The 18,541-nt window shown below is 53.6% G+C and overlaps 1 protein-coding gene across 1 annotated transcript in view; it reads left to right on the plus strand.

The window, feature by feature from the left end:
* Nucleotides 1–18,541, plus strand: part of LOC311187911 (patr class I histocompatibility antigen, A-126 alpha chain-like) — a gene marked incomplete at both ends in the record, with an annotated part of 254,100 nt that overhangs the window by 235,006 nt on the left and 553 nt on the right. The gene's annotated exons all lie outside the window — the stretch shown is intronic.

The following is an 18,541-nucleotide window of genomic DNA, read 5'->3' on the forward strand; positions in this document are numbered from 1 at the left end:
CAATAATTGTTTTGATTTTTCTTTATTTTTTTTATTTTTACTTTTTGTTGCACCCAATTATTCTGGAGGTGATCCCTATCTGCAAAGGGGAGGCCTCTCCTACTACCTAGCAAAAGTCCCCATGGGACTGTGTGCCCGATTATTTTGTGGGAACCCACCTGTTAAGGGGGGGCTCTGCTCACTACACATGTCTTGCAGCTTGAGGTTACCCTGTCCCAATCACAAAAGGCCCGCGGGCATGAGGCCACCCCAATCTGCAAAGGGGTGGCCTCCCCCATCACCCCTCAAGTCCTGCGGGCATGAGGCTACCCCAATCCACAAAGGGGTGGCTTCTGCTGTCCTCCTCACAAAAGTCCCACGGGCATGAGGCCACCCCAATGTGCAAAGGGGTGGCCTACTCCTTCCCGCCTCACAAAAGTCCCATGGGCATGAGGCCACCCAATCTGCAGAGGAGTGGCCTCTCCCATCCCGCCCCTCACAAAAGATCCACAGGCCTGAAGCCACCCCAGTGCACAAAGGGGTGGTCTCCCCCTTGCCCCCTCACAAAAGTATGAGGCCACCCCAATCCACAAAGGGGAGAACTCCCCCATCCCCCTCCTCACATAAGTCCTGCAGGCATGAGGCCACCCCAATCCGCAAAGGGGTGGCCTCCCCCGTCGCTCCTCTCGAATGCCCCACAGGTATGAGGCCACCGCAGTCCACAAGGGGGTGGCCTCCACTTGCTGTCTTTGCAAAAGTCCCGTGGGCCTCTGTGCCTGATTATCTTGGGACCACCCCGGATTTGCAGAGAGGTGGCCTTCAGTGCTTCTTTTACAGAAAGTACCCATAGAGGGGATGCATGGCTTACTGAGGCAATTTGGGGGTACACACTCCCCCAACCCTGTGGAAAACTGGGCTTGACCAGAAGCCGGGCCGGGGTGGCTGGTGGAGGCCAGGCGGAAGGCGCGCGGGCGCCCCGCGGTGTACATACTGTGCTGGGACGTGTGTACATGGGACTGAGATGGCCCCTGTATCACAGCGGAGGCTGGGGTGGCCCCTGGGAGAGGAGGTTTCTATGAATCAGTTGACATCGAGGAAACTTATTTATAGATCGCCCAGGACAGAGGAAGGAGGCAAGGCCAGGGAGTGGTTCCTGGTGTTTCACTTTTGTTTCTGAATAAACCGAACTCACCACGTGGTCGGGCCCTGGGTTCTGGGCTCAGGCCCTGCGCTGGGTGTGGGTCCTGCCAGCAGAGGGCAGGCTTCGGGGTGCAAGGTGCGCATTGGCGCTGCCTGTCAGGGCATCTAATCCCCCTCAGCTCTCTGACCTGTAGGGCCTGTGGGCTGCTTGCTGCCCCGGGAGGGCCAGAGTACTGGCTTCCAGCCTAGGCATTTCTCCTCTCACCCTGTTCTTCTGGGGCTCCCACCCAGGCCCCATGAGTCCTCCAGGCTGGCACTCTACCCCTGGTGGCCACAGCAGGGTTCAGATGAAGACCAGCTAAGTGCAGGTGCTTTCCCGAGCAGCCTGGGAAAAACTGGTGCCTCCCAGGCACCCCTGCGCCCCCATGCTTAAACCTTCCCTTCCCCCTGAATGCCACAGAACACAACCAGCACACAACACGTTGCTCCCCATTGTTCAGAAATGGGTTTCATTCTCAGCCAAGAGACAGCAGGACTGGTCGCGGCCAGAAGCACAAAGCTGCCGGAGCAGCACCCCCATGCTTGGGGAAGGGACAGGAAGGTGGCTGGGGGGGCTGACTGTGCACAGGCAGGGAATGGCAGGGAGGCTCGTCGGAGGCGGCACGTGTTGGCGGGGGTGGCTGGGGTGACAGTGTTTGCTTGTAGTTGGGCCACAAGACTCAGAAGGACAGCACAGCCAGCGGTTCCCAGCACCAGAGATGCGCGCTTGCACGTGTGTGTGTGCCCGTGTATTTATAGACATGCATAGAGCAGGGCAGGAGCAATACCACCGAGGAGGCACAAGAGTCACCGAGGTCACGCCTGGGGTGTCAGCTCACCACCACAACAGACTAAAGTCACAGATGAAGGGGTAGGCTTGGGGGCTGGGGGCCAATCACAGAACAGTCACCCAGGCAGGCCTGGGAAGAGAGGTGTCCCAGGAAGAGGAGGGGTCTGGTTAGAGGCCGAAGGGGGCCCTGGGTCTCTCAGGTTGGATGGACTTGCCTGACCCGATCAGCTGGCAGCTGGAGAGAAGCAGAGAGAAAACGGGGGAGGGCAGAGAAGGGGGAGAGCTGGGAAGGCAGGTGCAGCCTGGGCTGCAGCGCTGGGGGGGAGGTGGGGAGGGAAGACGAAGCAGGGGAGGGTGTGGGCAGGGGTTCTGGATGAGAGGGGAGGGGGACAGGGATGGGGGATGCAGGAGCAGGAGCTGGAGCCTCTCCCTGCTCACTCGCCGGCCTCTCACACACACGAGACAGTGCACCCGTGGGCCAGACATGTGACCGGCCCCCTCCGGCTCCCTCCTCTCTGCTCCCCTGTCTTTCAACCCGCCAGCCCAGGGTCACCCTTAGTGTCAGGAGTAGGCGGCCTTGGGCCCCACGTGACTCCACCATTTCTGATGGAGAAAGACAGGGGAATACCACTGTTTGCCCCGGGAGGGCAGAGCTGAGAGGATGGCTGGAGGGAGCACCGGGGGCCCCCTGGGGTAGGCAGAAAGCACAGTAGTTCCCCATATGGACCCTGGGGAGGCAGGGAGGGCAGGAGGCCGGATGCTAGTGGCCACAGGCTTATAAGTCTAAGAGGGGAGCCTCAGCTGGCTGGGGGACCACAGGTCGTGTAGGTGAGGCTGGGCCCTTCCTGGTGTGGAAAAGCAGAAGAGCCAGCATCAGTGTAGGGGTGCGGGGGCAGGCAGGTCTGTGGGGCAAGTTTTACTGACCAGCTGGGGTAGAACTCAGAGAAGCCGACTTGCTCAGGTCAGCCGACACTGAGGTCCCCTGGCTGAAAAAGGAGAAGTGACACTATGAACAACAGGCCCAGGTCCACGGGCCTGCAGGCAGGCTTCGGTGCTTCACCTGGGGCACAGGGACTGCCGTGGCCCTGTGCTGGCGGGAACAGCAACAGCAGGCACGGAGGGCAAGGCGCTCTGTGGCCTGCCTGGTTGCAAGGTGGCTGCGGGCCGAGGGTGTGGCTTGGACCCTCAGGCTTTCCAAAGCCATCAGACAACCTGAGCCTTCCTGAAGGCGACTCAGTTGCCACAATAAGGAGGAGGGGTTAGACCTCCTCTGCCCTGTGGTGGATCTGGTTCCAAAGCTCCCAAGGCGGCTGCCCTGCCCCAGCAGCACACTCACATTGGGGGATGGGGGCTGCACCCCCAGCATGAATTTCGAAGGCTCCCTGATGGCCTGCTCCCTGACAGCGGCACAAGCGGCCTATCAGCTCAACACCCTGCGTGACCATCTGCACTGCAGGTCCTCGAGCCTAGAGACTTCCACAGCCAGAGAACATCCACCTAGGTGGAAGGCCCGGGTAAGACAAGTCTCAGTGGCTGTCTTCAGTCGGAGGTACTTTGGGAACCTGGGGTTGGCTTGCCTGTATGAACTTAAGTGTGTGTGTGACCAATATAGGAATCAAATTCTCTCTGAGAGCCAACTTCTGACTGAAGCTTATCTATCACCCTCGCGGCAGATGCCTTCTCTCAAACCTCGGTCCCTTGGAGCTTAGGCCAGATATGTGCCCTAAGCGTCTCATCTTTTACCGCAGCGCTGCGTGGCCTCAATACCAATTGGACAATGGCTCCCACGGGCCGAGCATGGCGCTTTTGACTTCTCCATCCTTACAGACCTAAAGAGTTCTGTCACCGCAATGGAAAATGGTCAGAGATCCCTTAGGGCCAGGCTGGCTTTCTCTTGTGCTCCCGAGCCCCCCTCCAGCCCCTCCCTCCTGAAAACCTGCCACAGTCTCCAAGTCTTGAGACTCCTCTCACTCTCCCCCTCTCTGGACCCTCTTCAACGTTCTGATCCTCTAAATTCTCAGTCTTCACCTCCTCCAGCTCCCCAATCCGGCCTCCCCTCTTTTTTTCACCTCCTATCCACCACACCCGTTCTGGGTGGTCCTCTTCTGGGTCCTCTCAGGGAAGTGGCGGGGAATGAAGGAGGAATTAGGGTCCATGGTCCTTCCTCTCTGTCTGGTCTCTCCCAGACTGAAAAGCTTCTTGGCTCTTTCACTAACAATCCCACCACCTACACCAAAGAGTTTCCTTGTCTTACCCAAGCCTGTGACCTTACTTGTCATGATTACATGTGATCCTCTCTTCCACCCTGACCTCTGACAAAAGGGAGCAGGTTTTTAGGTCTGCCCAAGACCAAGCAGATCAGGTCCCTGTGACTGACACAACCATGGCCCCAGGCTCTGCAGCAGTTCCCAGCCCAGAGCTGGGGTGGGGCTTCCAGACTGACACAGGCAGGGCCCCCAGGGCAGGACTCACCAAGACCATTTTATTACCTGTCTCCTAGCTGGTCTCCAAGAGGCTGTGCACAAAAGTGTAAATTTTGCTAAGCTCAGGGAGATCACCCAGTCTGCCTCAGAAAACCCTGCTGCCTTCCTTAGTCGCCTGACGGAGGCGCCAGGGCTCTAAGGCAAGGTTGCCAGCCCCTGACGGTGGGATCCATCTGCTTGGAGAGATAAGCGACAGGACACAGGGCTGGGCCCAGAGGCTGGGAAAGGCCACCTGCCGCCATACCCCTATGTGCGTCTGTGCACAGGAGGAAAGGCTTTTCTGGGTCAGGAAGGCCAAGGACAGGTGCCCTAAGGAGGATATGTGTGAGTAAAAGGAAGGCCCTGCAGACGTTCCAGCGCCATACCAGGCTTGACCCTGACTCAAATGGAGGCGCAACAGTTCTGGCTACCCATTTTATATCTCAGTCAGCTCCTGACATTAATAGAAGCTTAAAAAGTTTGAGAGGACTCCCCTGATGGCGCAGATGGCAAAGCGCCGCGCTGTGAGTCTCTCCGAGGCCTCTGCAGTGCCGGTTCCATGCCGGCCGGCCAGCAAGGGTCCCACATGGCACAGCAGACCTCTCCTGCCTCGCCCGCTACTCCCTTCAGCAGTGTATTTCGTCAGTCGGCCTGATCTGTTCCCCACTCTGTCTCTGGTGAATCCTCTCACCCTCCCACATATCTGGCCTGGACCCCTGTTCTAGTGTAAATGAATAAATAAACCTTTTTTTTTTTTTTTAAAGAAGGCTGAGGACTGTCCTCAAACCCCTATCCAGGATCTGCTGAATATGGCCTTGACAGTTTTTAAAAACCGGAAGGAACAGGACAGGGCAGAGAGGGAACCCCGTAGTCTCCAGAAGGCTGGGCTTCAAGCTCAGGCCCTGGTAGGGCCTTGAGACTGCCAGGCCATGTTCCTTCAACCACCGCAGTTCCTGCCGGCCGACAGAGGATGACAACGGGCCCCATGGCCCCCAACCGACCACCGCTGGGAGCCTGCTTCAAATGTGGTCGAGAAGGCCACTGGACCAGACAATGCCTCAACACCTGCCAGGACCATGCCCCATCTGCAACGTCCAGGGTCACTGGAAAAGTGACTGTCCCTCCATGCCTGGCTGCGGTGGACCAGTCCTTCCAGCCCCTGCAACTCTTGCCACCGGCGGTCTTCGGTTTGGCAGCTGAGGACTGAAGAGGCCCGGACTCATCGACCCCGATAAACTTCAAGGAGCCCAGGGTAACAGTCAAGGTAGCAGGTAAGTCCAACTCCTTTCTGGGCTCTCCTTTAATATGTTGCTGGCCTCCTCCTCTGCAGACCTTCTCTGCCACAATCTCAGCAACTCACTGCACAACTCCTCACCTTCCTGGGCTCAAAAGGATACCGTGTCTCCCCGTCCAAATCCCAACTTTCAGTTCCCACAGCCGTCTATCTGGGTCTTCCACTAACTCCTTCCTCCAAACAGCTGACGGTGGACCACAAACAGGCCATCCGGGACCTTCCCTCCCCTGAATCGGCAGAACAAATCCTTTCCTTCCTAGGTTTGGTCGGATTCTTCCGTCACTGGATCCCTAATTTTGCTTTCCTAGCCAAGCCACTGTACGACACAGCAAAAGCCTCCCTCGAAGGACGTCTCCAATCTCCCGGGGAGGTCTGAAGGGCCTTCCTTTTACTCACACATATCCTCCTTAGGGCACCTGTCCTTGGCCTTCCTGACCCAGAAAAGCCTTTCCTCCTGTGCACGAACGCACATAGGGGTATGGCGGCAGGTGGCCTTTCCCAGCCTCTGGGCCCAGCCCTGTGTCCTGTCGCTTATCTCTCCAAGCAGATGGATCCCACCGTCAGGGGCTGGCAACCTTGCCTTAGAGCCCTGGCGGCGGCAGCTCTACTCATCCGGGAACCCCTCAAACTTACTCTGGGAGGACCTGTCCAAGCACATTCCTCGCACAGCCTTCAGGCCCTCCTGTCTCCCCGCCCGCTCTCCACTCTCCCTCCTGCCCACTCACAGGACTTCCACGTGCTCTTTATCGAAAACCCTCTGGCGAGTCTCACTCAGTCAACTTCTCTCAACCCAGCCCCTCTTCTGTCTCTGGCCCCCCTTCTGCCGCTCATTCATGCCCTGAAATCCTGGGCGAAATGCAAACCTCCAGACTGGGTTTGGCCGACTCCCCTTTGTCAGCTGCCTACTGGGCTCTGTCTGTAGACTGCAGCTCTTGCGAAGGTGCGCGAGGTCAGCGGAGGGCTGCCTAGGCCATGGTTACCCTCGATCAGGTCATCGAGGCAGGAAAGCTGCCCGGGGGAACCACCTCCTGAAAGGCAGAATTCAGAGCACTTACCGGGGCCCTGACCCTCAGCAACCATAAGAAAGTCACGATCTATACGGATTCAACATATGCCTTCCTTATGGCTCACAGTCTTGCTGCGATTTGGCAGGAAAGGGGGTTCCTCTCCACCCAGGGGTCCCCCATCATGAGCGTTAAACTTGCCCTTAAGCTTCTAGCGGCCTTGCAGCTTCCAACTGAAGTCGCCATTATCCACTGTGAAGGACACCACACGGACAATTCTTACGTGACCACAGGGAATAACAGGGCTGATGCAGCAACAAGGGCTCCCACAACTCACTCTGCTGCAGATCCTGGTCCTATTCTCTCTCTATCTGTCCCCTCCATCTCTCCGACTTAGAACCTAATGAACGCCAAATCCTGAGTCTGCTCTTCCACCCCTCCTTGAATGCAAAAGTCTGGCAGCTGTGTTCCCATCGTCAAACAGGTGCTCGTGGATCACCTCAAGGGGGAATTCGCCAACCTCCTTCTTCTGCAGCTCACCAGCTGCGTGGACACTTACCCGGACAGGATAGGCAGGTTGATTTTACTCACCTCCTACTCACAAAAAAGTTAAATATCTGCTCACAAGGGTTGATACAATAACAGGTTGGGTCAAGCCCTTCCCCGCAGCTAGAGAAACGGCTCAGGGGGTAACCGAGGCCCTTCTTAACCACATTATCCCATGCGTTGGCCTCCCCACGTCTGTCCTATCTGACAATGGTCCAGCTTTTATCTCAAAGATTACTCAGCAGGTCTCCGCAGCTCTGGGTATCACCTGGAAGCTTCACATTCCCCACCACCAGCAATCCTCAGGGAAAGTGGAGCGCGCCAATGGGCTAATCAAGGGTCACCTGACTAAACTCTCCTGAGAGCTCTGCAACTGCTCCAGGAACACGCAGACCGGTACTTACCCAGTCCTGCCCGAATCTCGACCTCCTCAACTGACCTCCCCCACCACTGCATCCAGGAGACAAAGTTCTGCTCAAACCGCTTCAGCCAAAGCCACTGCAGCCTCCATGGACTGGTCCGCACACAGTCATTCTCATCACGCCTATAGCGGTAACACCTCTGGGAGACCCCTGCTGGCACCATCTCTCTTGGGTCAAACGTGCGCCCGAAGACAAACAGTATGTATGTTGTAACCTGGGTCCTACTAGGATGCGCATTTCTTGTCAAAATCTCCCCTAGCTCAGTGTCCTATGTGTGGAAATTCAAAGTTAGGGAGACCTTTGTCTCAGGATCCACGGAGAGTACCCACTTGGTGGGTACTGCGGATGCCCACAGGCCGGATGCACAGCACCCATCACTCTCACCCTAACTCTTTCATCAATGAACAACACTATGAACACCATGTTTTCTTTCTTTTACCATCAAACCTTAGATCATTGCAAGAATACCTACAAAGAATATGGGGGGTGCCCTTGCCCGTCATGTGCAGTGCACCTTCCAGACAAAGGCCGAATGTTCTCTCCATCTGTCATAATACGGGTTTCAATACGAATCAAGTTAACTATACTATTTCAGGTCCTTGGGACCTACGCTGGGTACAGGGAGTCCAAGCCACAGGGTACACGGGCTGGCATTCCTACACAGTGGCAACATTTTCCCATCTCAAGGGACTATGTCCCGACACAAAATGCCACAGTCCAAGTCTCCCAGGACATCCTCCATTCAGAGCAAGTCCTACAAAATCAGCTAACATCATCAGAAAAGACTGAGACACCCCCAACCTGGATTCGTAAAATACAAAACGCTATACTATTCCTACATAACTCTTTTGGATCTAATACCTTTCTTGTTTCCTCTGTGCTTCCCTTCAGAGGCCTCTACTGGCAGCAGCTCCAATTCATCTCAATACCACTATGATCAAGATTACAGATGCTGCTTGCCAGACTCCCCAACTCTCAGTCCCCCTATGGGACTCCAATCACAGCTACCCCTGCTATCCAACTGATGCCCTTGTCGGCTTTCTTTCCTGCACTTCTAACATTTCGGTTAAAGGTATCTACCCCTCCTTAGAAAAAACCTCTGTGTCTTTAGCATCATCACAAAGACAGCTCCCCTCCCTGGCACAGGCCATGCTCCAAAACCGGCGGGCTCTGGACCTGTTGACGACTAACAAGGGGGGCACCTGCCTGTTCCTCAGGGAAGAATATTGTTATTGTATCAATGAATCAAAGATTGTAGAACAAAATGTGGAAGCCTTCATGAAACTACGCAAAGACATGGAAAGGGAAATTGGGGGCTCCAATTCCCTGCTGACATGGTTTCAAAATCCTATAGTGTCATGGCTCCTCCCACTCTTGGGGCCAATACTAATGATGACTTTACTTTTTTTTTTCTTTTTGCTCCTTGCCTCCTGAAATTCACACAGGCTCACATTCAGGAAATGTCTCCTACCACCTTTGACCAACTCCTTCTCCACCCACGTTATCGCATCCCTGCAGAAGACCCTCATAACCAGGCCTGAGCCACCCCCTTGGCTCTCTGCCAGACCAGAGAGCAGTAATGAGGGAGCAGCACCTAGAGAAGGGGTTCTCATAAACGGGCTGGCCCAGGACAAAGAGGAGCGGCGAATGTGCGTGGAGGGGCAAGGGGTGGAAAGTAGCTACGTCACAATCCCTGGGAACCATCCTTATGTCACATCAAGAGCTGGGTGCTTGATTTGTTGCCCCAGCCCCCAGGACTAACCCCCTTTCAGGTTTCTCTTGTGGCTGCAGATTACCAACTTGAAGGGGACCCAAGACCTGACCCTGGGAGAGGGTTCAGGCTCGCTTGCTCTGTACTGTACCCCACCTTTAAACACTGAGCGCCTACAAAGCCTACGCTTCCCTAGTAAACTTGAAACGCTGGCAACTGCTCTGGGAGACACTGGGAAGAACTGTTTAGTTTGGTTTTCTGCGGGGTTTCTACTTCTCCACGGAGACTTTCCAATTTTTGTCTGACTCCTCCATCTCACATTCTAATTCCTTATGACCCTGGGGCCAGAGTGCCCCCCAATCAGTGCTCTTTGGAGTGATCTGTTTACCCTCTGTGGATCAGATCCCAGCAAACTGACCTTCCCAGTTGGGAATCTTCCCCCAGTCGTCTCAACATGGGTTGCTCTGCTCGCCACAGGATAAACAGGCGACTGAAGCATCAATTCTGCTTGAGTCTCCTGAGAAAAAAAAGCCTTCTGTGTTAGTGCACGTATGCAGACATATGTGAGATTGTAACAGATTGCTCTGAAATGGGCCTGGCTGTGCCCCTGGCTGTCCCCTCACTGCCTCCTACCATCAGCATCCACTGGTGCAGGAGCTTGAGCAGCGCTGCCTGCTGGCAGCTACTGAGTCATGGCATCCCAGAAGTTCGAGTCTGAAGACTGAGTGAAAATTCCTAAACATTTTTTCTTTAAACCAAGTTATCAGTCCATTTCTTCTGTCATTGGGAGGATGGGACGGGGGGACTACTCACAGCACCTGGTGGAGATGTTGGTGGCATGACGTCAGATGGCAAATCTAACTTGTAAAGTGGGGTGTGAGTACAGTGGCTTGCCGTTCTCGTGAGCCTCAACTCTCTTTTTCCTCTCCACAGTGGAGAGACTACCAAAGGAAAAACATCTTGGGGTCTCCTGCAAGAGACCACTGGAAGTGGTTGTAAGTCATCTGAAGATGTAAGTCTTGCTCAGCCAGGCTGGGAGAGGGGTGCTCCAGGGGCAGCTCAGTGAGAGGTGAAGAGCATGAAAGAAGTGGGTAAGAACCCTGGGTCTGAGTGCGGCCTTTCCATAGCACTGCTGGGGATCTGATTTGGGGCAACACTGTTTAAGCTCTTTGTCCACCTGTGAGTCAGGGTGCTACAGCTCTACTTAAATCTAGGCAGCATCCGTGAGAGGATTGTGCGTTCATCCCTTCGCGTGGGGCCTGGTGCGCAGTGAGCCTTCAGTACAGGGCGTCGCTATGGACTTCTTGCTCTGGCAATTTCCCTCATCCCCAGCCTCAAGGGGAAGCCAGTCAGTGAGGACACCCTCTCCCTTTAGGGCGGCAAAGATGAGCCCCAGGTGCTTGGGATTAGGTGACCTCTGAGGTGGGAGTCCGTCTTTGCCACCGGCTTGCTGGGTGATCCCAGGGAAAGTCACGTCCTTCTCAGGCCTCAGTTTCCTCAACTGGAAGATGAAGTTGTTGGGCCAGATCAGTGTCTTTCAGACTGATTTGGTAGCTTTGATCATCTCTTGGTTCATGTTGCTTTCTGCCTCGGGCGAGGTGGTGAGTGGCCGTTTGGAAAGAAGGCACAGGCCATGTTATGATCCGTCACCCATGTCTCCATCATCCATCGTCCAGAGCTGCTCTCTCTTTCCTTCTCTGACCTTCTTGTCTTCTCTAAGTCGCTTTTCTCTTCCTCCCCTTGCCCTTGTTTTTCTCTTTTCACCTCCTGTAGATGCAGGACATTCTGCAGGTGCTGTGTCCGACCTTAACCGCTCCAATGGGGTAGCGCTCCCCCCATTGGACAGGAGGAAGGTGAGGCCGTGCCGAGACCCCCTCTCTGGCTTGGCCTCTCCCAGCGTGCATGCCCGAGGCTTGTCTGGTTGAGGTACTTGGCCTCTGGCTGATTTTATGTTGCCATCATTAACCCTCGGTGTGTCCATGTCTGCTGTTTCACCTGCTTGGTTGATCGTTGTTTTCCTTCCCGCACATCTTTATCATCTTGGAGAAGATACAATACACCGTGAAGGGTGAGAGGTCATTTGTGAAGAGCTTCCAGAGCAGGAGTGTGAGATTTGGGCCTTCCAAGCCTCCAGGGTGAATGCTCAGGGGCCCGTCCTACTAGGAGAGCCTCAAACCCCCGCCCCAAACACGGGGCTTGCCCTCTGGTCATGTCCCGCAACAACCAACAGTCCACACTGCAGTTGATTTTCCAAAGTGATGAATTCATTTTAGCTTAGGAATGGGAAATGCAGGCTTAGGAGAAAGGGGGCTTTTGTTACAGGTGCAAGGACTAAGGTGAGTTTTGTAGCAGAACTGCATGTGCGTGAGGTTCACCAGAGATGAGTGGCTGGGACATCCTCCCCCACTGTCTTTTAAAAATCAACTGGACACTTACCCATCTCCCATGGGCCCTTGGCAGCAGACACTTTGCTAGGCGGCAAGGTGGGATGTGGCAACTGAGGGAGCAGTTGGCTCTGAAGGGTTTGGAGGCTGGAGGGGTGGGTTTTGAGACTGATGTGTAGAGGTGGGCAGTGTTCATCCCCGTGGAGAGCGGGTGACCTGGGAGTCCCGGGCAGAGGGTGGGTGCAGGAGATGATCAGATTCGGAGCCCAGAGAGTGGTTGGCAAGAAGGTAAGGTGCCTGGGGTGCCCTGGCCTGGGGGATGACCTCTTCCTGATGTGGGAGGGGACACCGAGCTCTGGGTCTCCAGCTGTATTGGGTGGCGTCTCATTGTTACTTCTGTCTATCCAGGCCCATCAGAGTATGGAGGTGACCGGCTCCCTCCAAACAGAGCAACACACCAAGAGCGAGCTGGCCATGAAACTCGGCTAGGTACGGGAGAAGCTGGCAGAGCTGAAGGAGCTGGTAAGGCCTGCGCTAGCTGGGAAGGGCTCGGAGGCCTCCGGGAGGGAGGTCCTTAGGCCGGGACAGAGATGGCTCCAACTCAGGGCTGGGGGGCACTGAGGACCCTGCAATCCTGCCAGGTCCGTGACCACCTGTGCCCTAGGCTCTGACATGGAGTGGTGGGTTCCTCGGGACTGCAGGTCACCTCCCTGCTGGAGGCATGAGCCAGTAGGGGTGAGACGAGGAGATGTGGAGACATCCTGGTTCCAGAATTGGCTCTGGGTTGCGCTTCACTGAACAGGGCTGAGCCTCAGCATCCTTCACTTCAGAGTGCACTAGAAAGCAGTTCTGCTTCGGTGAGGGAAGGGGTCTGGGCAGGTGGCAAAGTCCCACAGTGCCTGCCTCAGGAAGAGGGGTCCGTGCCTGTCCCCCGCATCTGTGGGCGCAGATCTGGGAGATGACTTGGTGGCGGGAGCCAGCAGCAGCGGTGGTCTCCACTCTGCTGCTCCACCACAAGTCCGTTGTAGCAGTTGCTCTTCAGAACTGCCCTTTTCTGCATGCTTCCTGGGTTATGGGCAGGACCAATCAGGTGGTCCAGTCAGCCAAGGATGAAGATGGTCCAGGGCCTCCCTGGTGGCCTAGAGGTTAAGTCTCGGCACCATCACCACTGCTGCCTGAGTTTGATCCCTGGCCGGGTGCTGACCCACAGGGCATAGCAGACCTCTCCTGCCTTGCCGGCTGCTCCCCTCAGCAGTGTGTTTCAGTCAGTCTGCCTGTTCTGCTCACTCTACACCTCTGGCCAATACCCCAGTTCTTCTGCACAAAAAAAGAAAAATAGTCCAACCAGACTTGATGTTGGGACACCCTGAAGAGTGATATAAGCCAGGGTTAGAGGGAGCTGAGGGGCTCTGTTCCAACCTCCAAAGAAAGAAGGGGAAGACTCTGTTCCTGGCCTCTCAAGAAAGGAGGGCCAGAAGCTGAAAGAAGACAAGCAGCATCCAGTAGCCAACCTCTGTGGGAGGAAGAGAGGATGAAGACCTCTGTCAGAGACTGGGCCTCCAGTCCTCAGTCTGACATCACCGGAAAGGAGCAAAGGCTCCGGGCCTCATGTCTGAAAGAGCTGTTCGTTGTTGGTGTTGTCCAGCAACTCATAAAGAGCTTTTAACACTTGGTGTCTCTGACACCGGCTGGGATCCCAACTGAAATGGGTATTCATGGGGCATAAGGATGGGATGCCAGGATAGGCTGCAGTGGCACCCACCTGCCCGGGCTCTAAGACAAGAGAGCCACCAAAAGCCCCAAAGCTAAAACCAAGGGCTGGAGCATTACAGTACCCATACGATAGGGGCCTACAGGCTAGAGCCGATGGAAGGATAGTGCCCAGTAGGGGACTCATCACCGTGGTTCTCAACCGTGTGCACAATTGCAAGAGACTTCAGTCTGGAAACAACCACCTTGAGGGCCTCTGCTGGTGGTGCAGCAGTTGAGTGCTGGGCTGTGAAGCTGCTGCCTCTGCTGCCCGCAGCCTCTGCAGTGCCGGTTCACCGGCTCGATCCCTGGCCGCTGATGAGGGTCCCACATGGTGCGAAGGACCTCTTCTGCCACCCACTGCTCCCCTCAGCAATATACTTCAGTCCTTCTACCTGTTCTGCTCCCTGCTCTGGCTCTGGTGAATTCTCTCACCCTCCCCCGCTTCTGACTTTACCCAGTGCTTATATAAATAGAAAAAAGTTCTATTTGCAGAACTTCTAACCTCCTGGAATCCCCTGTGCAGAGTAAGCAGGTGCTCTCAGAGACTCCAGCTCCCTTTAGGGTGGCAGGTGCCAGCACACCAGCAGAGGACCTTACACTACTTCAAAGGAAATTGGCACCCCCTGATCACTGCAGCACTATTTACAGTAGCCAGGCTGTGGAAGGGGTTGTACATTGATAATAGAATATTACTCATCAAGAAATATAAACTCATGCCATCTGGGGCAACATGGATGGAGCTAATGGAAATAAGCCCAAAGGAGAAAGACAAAAACATCACTTAGATATGGATATAGAGAAATTAAACAAAGGACTAGATTAAGCTATACCTTGAGTCTCCCAGGTGGTGCCTGACTACTGGCTGGGGCTGCAGACCAGCCTAGACTTCCTGGCCTGGCAGCACTGGATGGTGGACTGACCCTCTCTAGTTTGACATCAAACTTATTTGACGACAAAGCCTGACTCCTGCTGACTGAGTGCCCCATTGTCTTGTTTCACTTACACCACCACTGGGTCCCCAGCCTCTGCTATTTACTGGGTCTGAGATGGATCTTGTACTTGATGCTGCATGTAATTTTTTGTTTCTTTGTTTTTAGATTCATTTTTAATTTATTTATGCATACGAGAACTGGGGTACAGGCCAGAGGTACAGAGGGTGAGAGGATTCACCAGACACAGAGTAGGGAGCAGAATAGGCCGATCCACTGAAATCCACTGCTGAGGGGAGTGGTGGGTGAGACAGGAGAGGTCTGCTGCCCCTGTGGGTTGCTCCCTGGTCAGGAATCAAACTCAGGTGTAAGAAGTGATAGCACTCAGACTTAAACCTTATGCCCCCACGGAGGCCCTGGTTTTTTTTTTTTTTACATCTTTTGATATTATTTAAAATAATAGAAGCACTCCTTCTGCTCTAATTTCATAATAAACACGCTCCAGCCCTTGGCTCAGGTCAGGTTTACACGTGTCTTTGTCACCTTTACTCAGTGTCCATCTCTCATGACAGTGCAAGCTCCATGTCTCCAGGGTCCTCTCTCTGCTGCCATTGTGTCTGCAGGGGAGGCAGCTTGGGGAGGCAGGAGCCAGCCAGGGAGAGGGATGCTGGGAAGTGAAGAGGAGGCAAAGGCAGAGAACACTTGGGAGATGTTCCCTGGTTCACTGAGAAAAGCATTTCTCAAAGTGTGGTTGTGGAATCCTTGAAGTCACCCAGAGCCTGTCATAGGAGCCACGAGGTCAAAACTATTTTCTAAATGTCACTTAGACACCATTGGCTTTTTCACTATTTTGACATCTGCTGAGGTAAAACTTACTAAAAATGGAGCTTATATTACTAACTGCAGTTATTCTTCACAACTTCTTACCTCAGAAACACAACTCAAAGGCAGTGTCTTTCAAAGTGTCTTGGTTGAAGTATTAAAAATTATCTTCATTATTCTGTCATCCTCAAATCCACATTTTACAGCACCTGATGCGATGACACGCAAGTGCACACACAACACTCCTGTTGCGTCCCCAACTACCATGTGCCAAGGAAAATATTTGCATGAGATGAATTAGACTGTTTTTCTTTTTTTGTAGGCAATACCATCTTCACATGAAGGAATGATTGATAAAATCTGTGGCTATTTGATCTGGTTAATTAGCAGACATTGTCCTGAAAATGAGTGTGTGCTCCTTTGAGAAAATCAACTGACAATTGCTAACTGAGACTAACTTCAACTTGACCAAATGCAAGTGCTCAGAAAAAAAACAGAATCATGGAAAATTGTGTCCTATCACTAACTTGACAACTTCCAGTACTACTTTTACTTTTTGGATTTGTGGTGAAAAATAAAATAAATTTTTTAAAATAATTTGATTCCAGTGTAATGAACATTGAAGAGCTTTATAATTTGTGGAACAATATATTACTTTAAAAAAAATCACACATTAAAACTAACTGCAGTTAGTTTTATGCAAGAGAGAACTATGGAAATGTAACTGAATAAGAAATATTTAATGATATTGTTTCAGGTTTGACTTTGCAAATAACCTGGGAGAAAATGCCAGCTGTATAGATTTTTTTTTTTTATTTGTTTGTTTGTTTGTTTTGTTTATACATGCACTGGGTACAGTCAGAAGCGCGGGAGGGTGAGAGAATTCACCAGAGCCAGAGCGGGGAGCAGAGCAGGCAGAAGGATCGAAGTACACTGCTGAGGGGAGCAGCGGGTGGCAGGAGAGGTCTGCGTGCCATGTGGGACCCTCCTCCGGTGGCGGGGAGCAGCCGGGGATCAAACTGGCGCCGCAGAGGCCGTGAGCAGATTCGCAACCCAGCGCTCAACCGCTGTGCCACAGGGGAGGCCCCAGCTGTATAGATTTAATTTAGTATCCAAGTGGAATATTCACGATAATGTGAAAACACTACTTCAACATATTTGTGTGAGGCTGTAGACATTTTTTTTAATAATAAATTTTATTTTTATATTCCCCATACAATTTCAACACCTCCATTCTGAGCTGTAGACATTTTTTCATAGACTTCAACCAGAACCACAGCTAAATGCAGAAGGAAACATGAAAATCCTACTCTCTTCTAATGAGACAGACAAGAAAAAACAATGAGACAGACAAGAAAGACAACTGCAAACATAAAACACGTGAAAGATCCACTCTTCCCATTGCCCTGATTAAAAGAAGTTATTTAACAGGCATTGGTTATTGATTATCTATTAACAGGCATTGGATTATTATTATTATTCTAAATGAAACAACTACATGATCAAACTCGCTTTATTCCCAGTGTGGTAAGTATGGGGAGTGATACCTCCTAAACAAGATTATGCTTGGCGTCCTCCCTAATTTGTAAGACTGGACACGGATCCGGAAGGAAAATACTGAGAATCGCAGACCCAGTGCTTGGGTCATGGAGACAGGGTGAGGAAGCTTTGGGTGAGGACAGGAGGGGCCAGAGCAAAGCCCCAGGTCCCTAGTCTGGTTCTCATAGTTCCAGGCCCCAGGACTGTGTCTAGGGCAGGAAGGTTACTGTTGGGGATACCCCACTGCCCCCTTAGCCTCCCTTCTGTCTCCACCACCTGTGCTGGGCCCTGGACACTTGTGACTCCTCCTCAGTTCTCAGTCCCCAGTGCCTAGATGGTTCCCAGGGAAGCCAATCAGCATGGCCCCCGGGTAAGTCTCCACCCACCAGCCTAGAGTCAGGAGCTCCCCAGACCCCAGTAGTGCTGGTCATGGGGTCCCCAACCCTCCTCCTGCTGCTTCTCTCCAGGGCTGTGGCCCAAACCTGGGCTGGTGAGAGCAGGGAGGAGGGAAAAGCCTTCTCTGGAGGAGGCTGTTGCCTTAGGCTCCTCTGTCCCCCCACGCTTCCTCTCAATCCTAGTCCCTTTCTGTCCCCCCACCCTAGCGCCCTCTTCTGTCCCCCTGAGTCCCTCTCCTTCTCCACCTGATGCCCCTTTTCAAGCTCTCGAGCCTCCTCCCTTCCTGAACACGTTCTCCCCTCATGCCCCATCTCCCTGGGACTCAGGACCAGTGCAGGGAGGAGGTTCAGCCCAACTTTCACCCCTTCCTGCCCCCAGGCTCCCACTCTTTAAGGCTTTTAGAAATAAAGACCTCCCAGCCCAGCCTCCAGGAGCCCCGGTACATCACAGTGGGCTACATGGACCACGCACAGTTCAGGCGGTTTGACAGCAACTCTCCAGGTCACAGTGTGGAGATGCTGCAGCCCAGGGCAGAGCAGGTGGGGCAGGAGGACCTGGACTAGGAGACAGAACCAAAGACAATAGGCACAGAGGTTCAAAGCTGCCCTAATGGCTCCTGGAGGACCTGCATGGCTGCTACAACCAGAGCTAGGACAGTGAACAATGCTTGCCCAGGGCCAGGTCACAGCTCCCATTCGCCAGACCTTTGCCCCTAGTCAGGGTCGCAGTGATTCCCAGAGGCTATGGCACCTGCCATAGTGGAGGAGGGAGTTTGGGTAAAGCACGAAATGAACAACCCGGAGGGCAGGTATTTGGAGTGGATCCCAAGTCTCCTGGAGATGGGGAAGGAGGCGCTGCAGCTCAGTGGTAAGAGGGGCTACAGGGCTTTTGATCTCCCTGAGGCTCACACCCTACAGGGAAAACTGAATGGTCAGAAAAGCGCCCCCTTCTGGTCAGAAAGAGAACTGTCTCTCAAGTTTTCAAGCTCTGGGATGGAGACTGGCCCAGAGGGTCCTATTGTTTCTGAAGGACACTTAAGGAATCCAGTTTCTCCTGAGAAAGAGGGGAGACCACCCCTGAAATCACCCTGCACAGGACCCTTTTCACCAGCAGCCATCGTAGGAACAATGAGTTTCTCTCTTGAGATCTTGTTTTTTGGTCAGAGAGCATTTTTGGAGATCTCACTCCCGCCTGTGTCCTCACCCTCCACCCAAGTCAGCAACAAAATGTTTAGAGACCTGCATCCCACCCTGGGCTCTCACCTACTATCCCAGACTCCCAGACCAGGCTGGTTTCTGGGGTTTGTGCTACCTCCCTCCAAGCATGTTTTCC

The sequence above is a fragment of the Talpa europaea genome (assembly GCF_964194135.1).
Source record: "Talpa europaea genome assembly, contig: HAP1_SCAFFOLD_42, whole genome shotgun sequence".
NCBI lineage: Eukaryota > Metazoa > Chordata > Mammalia > Eulipotyphla > Talpidae > Talpa > Talpa europaea.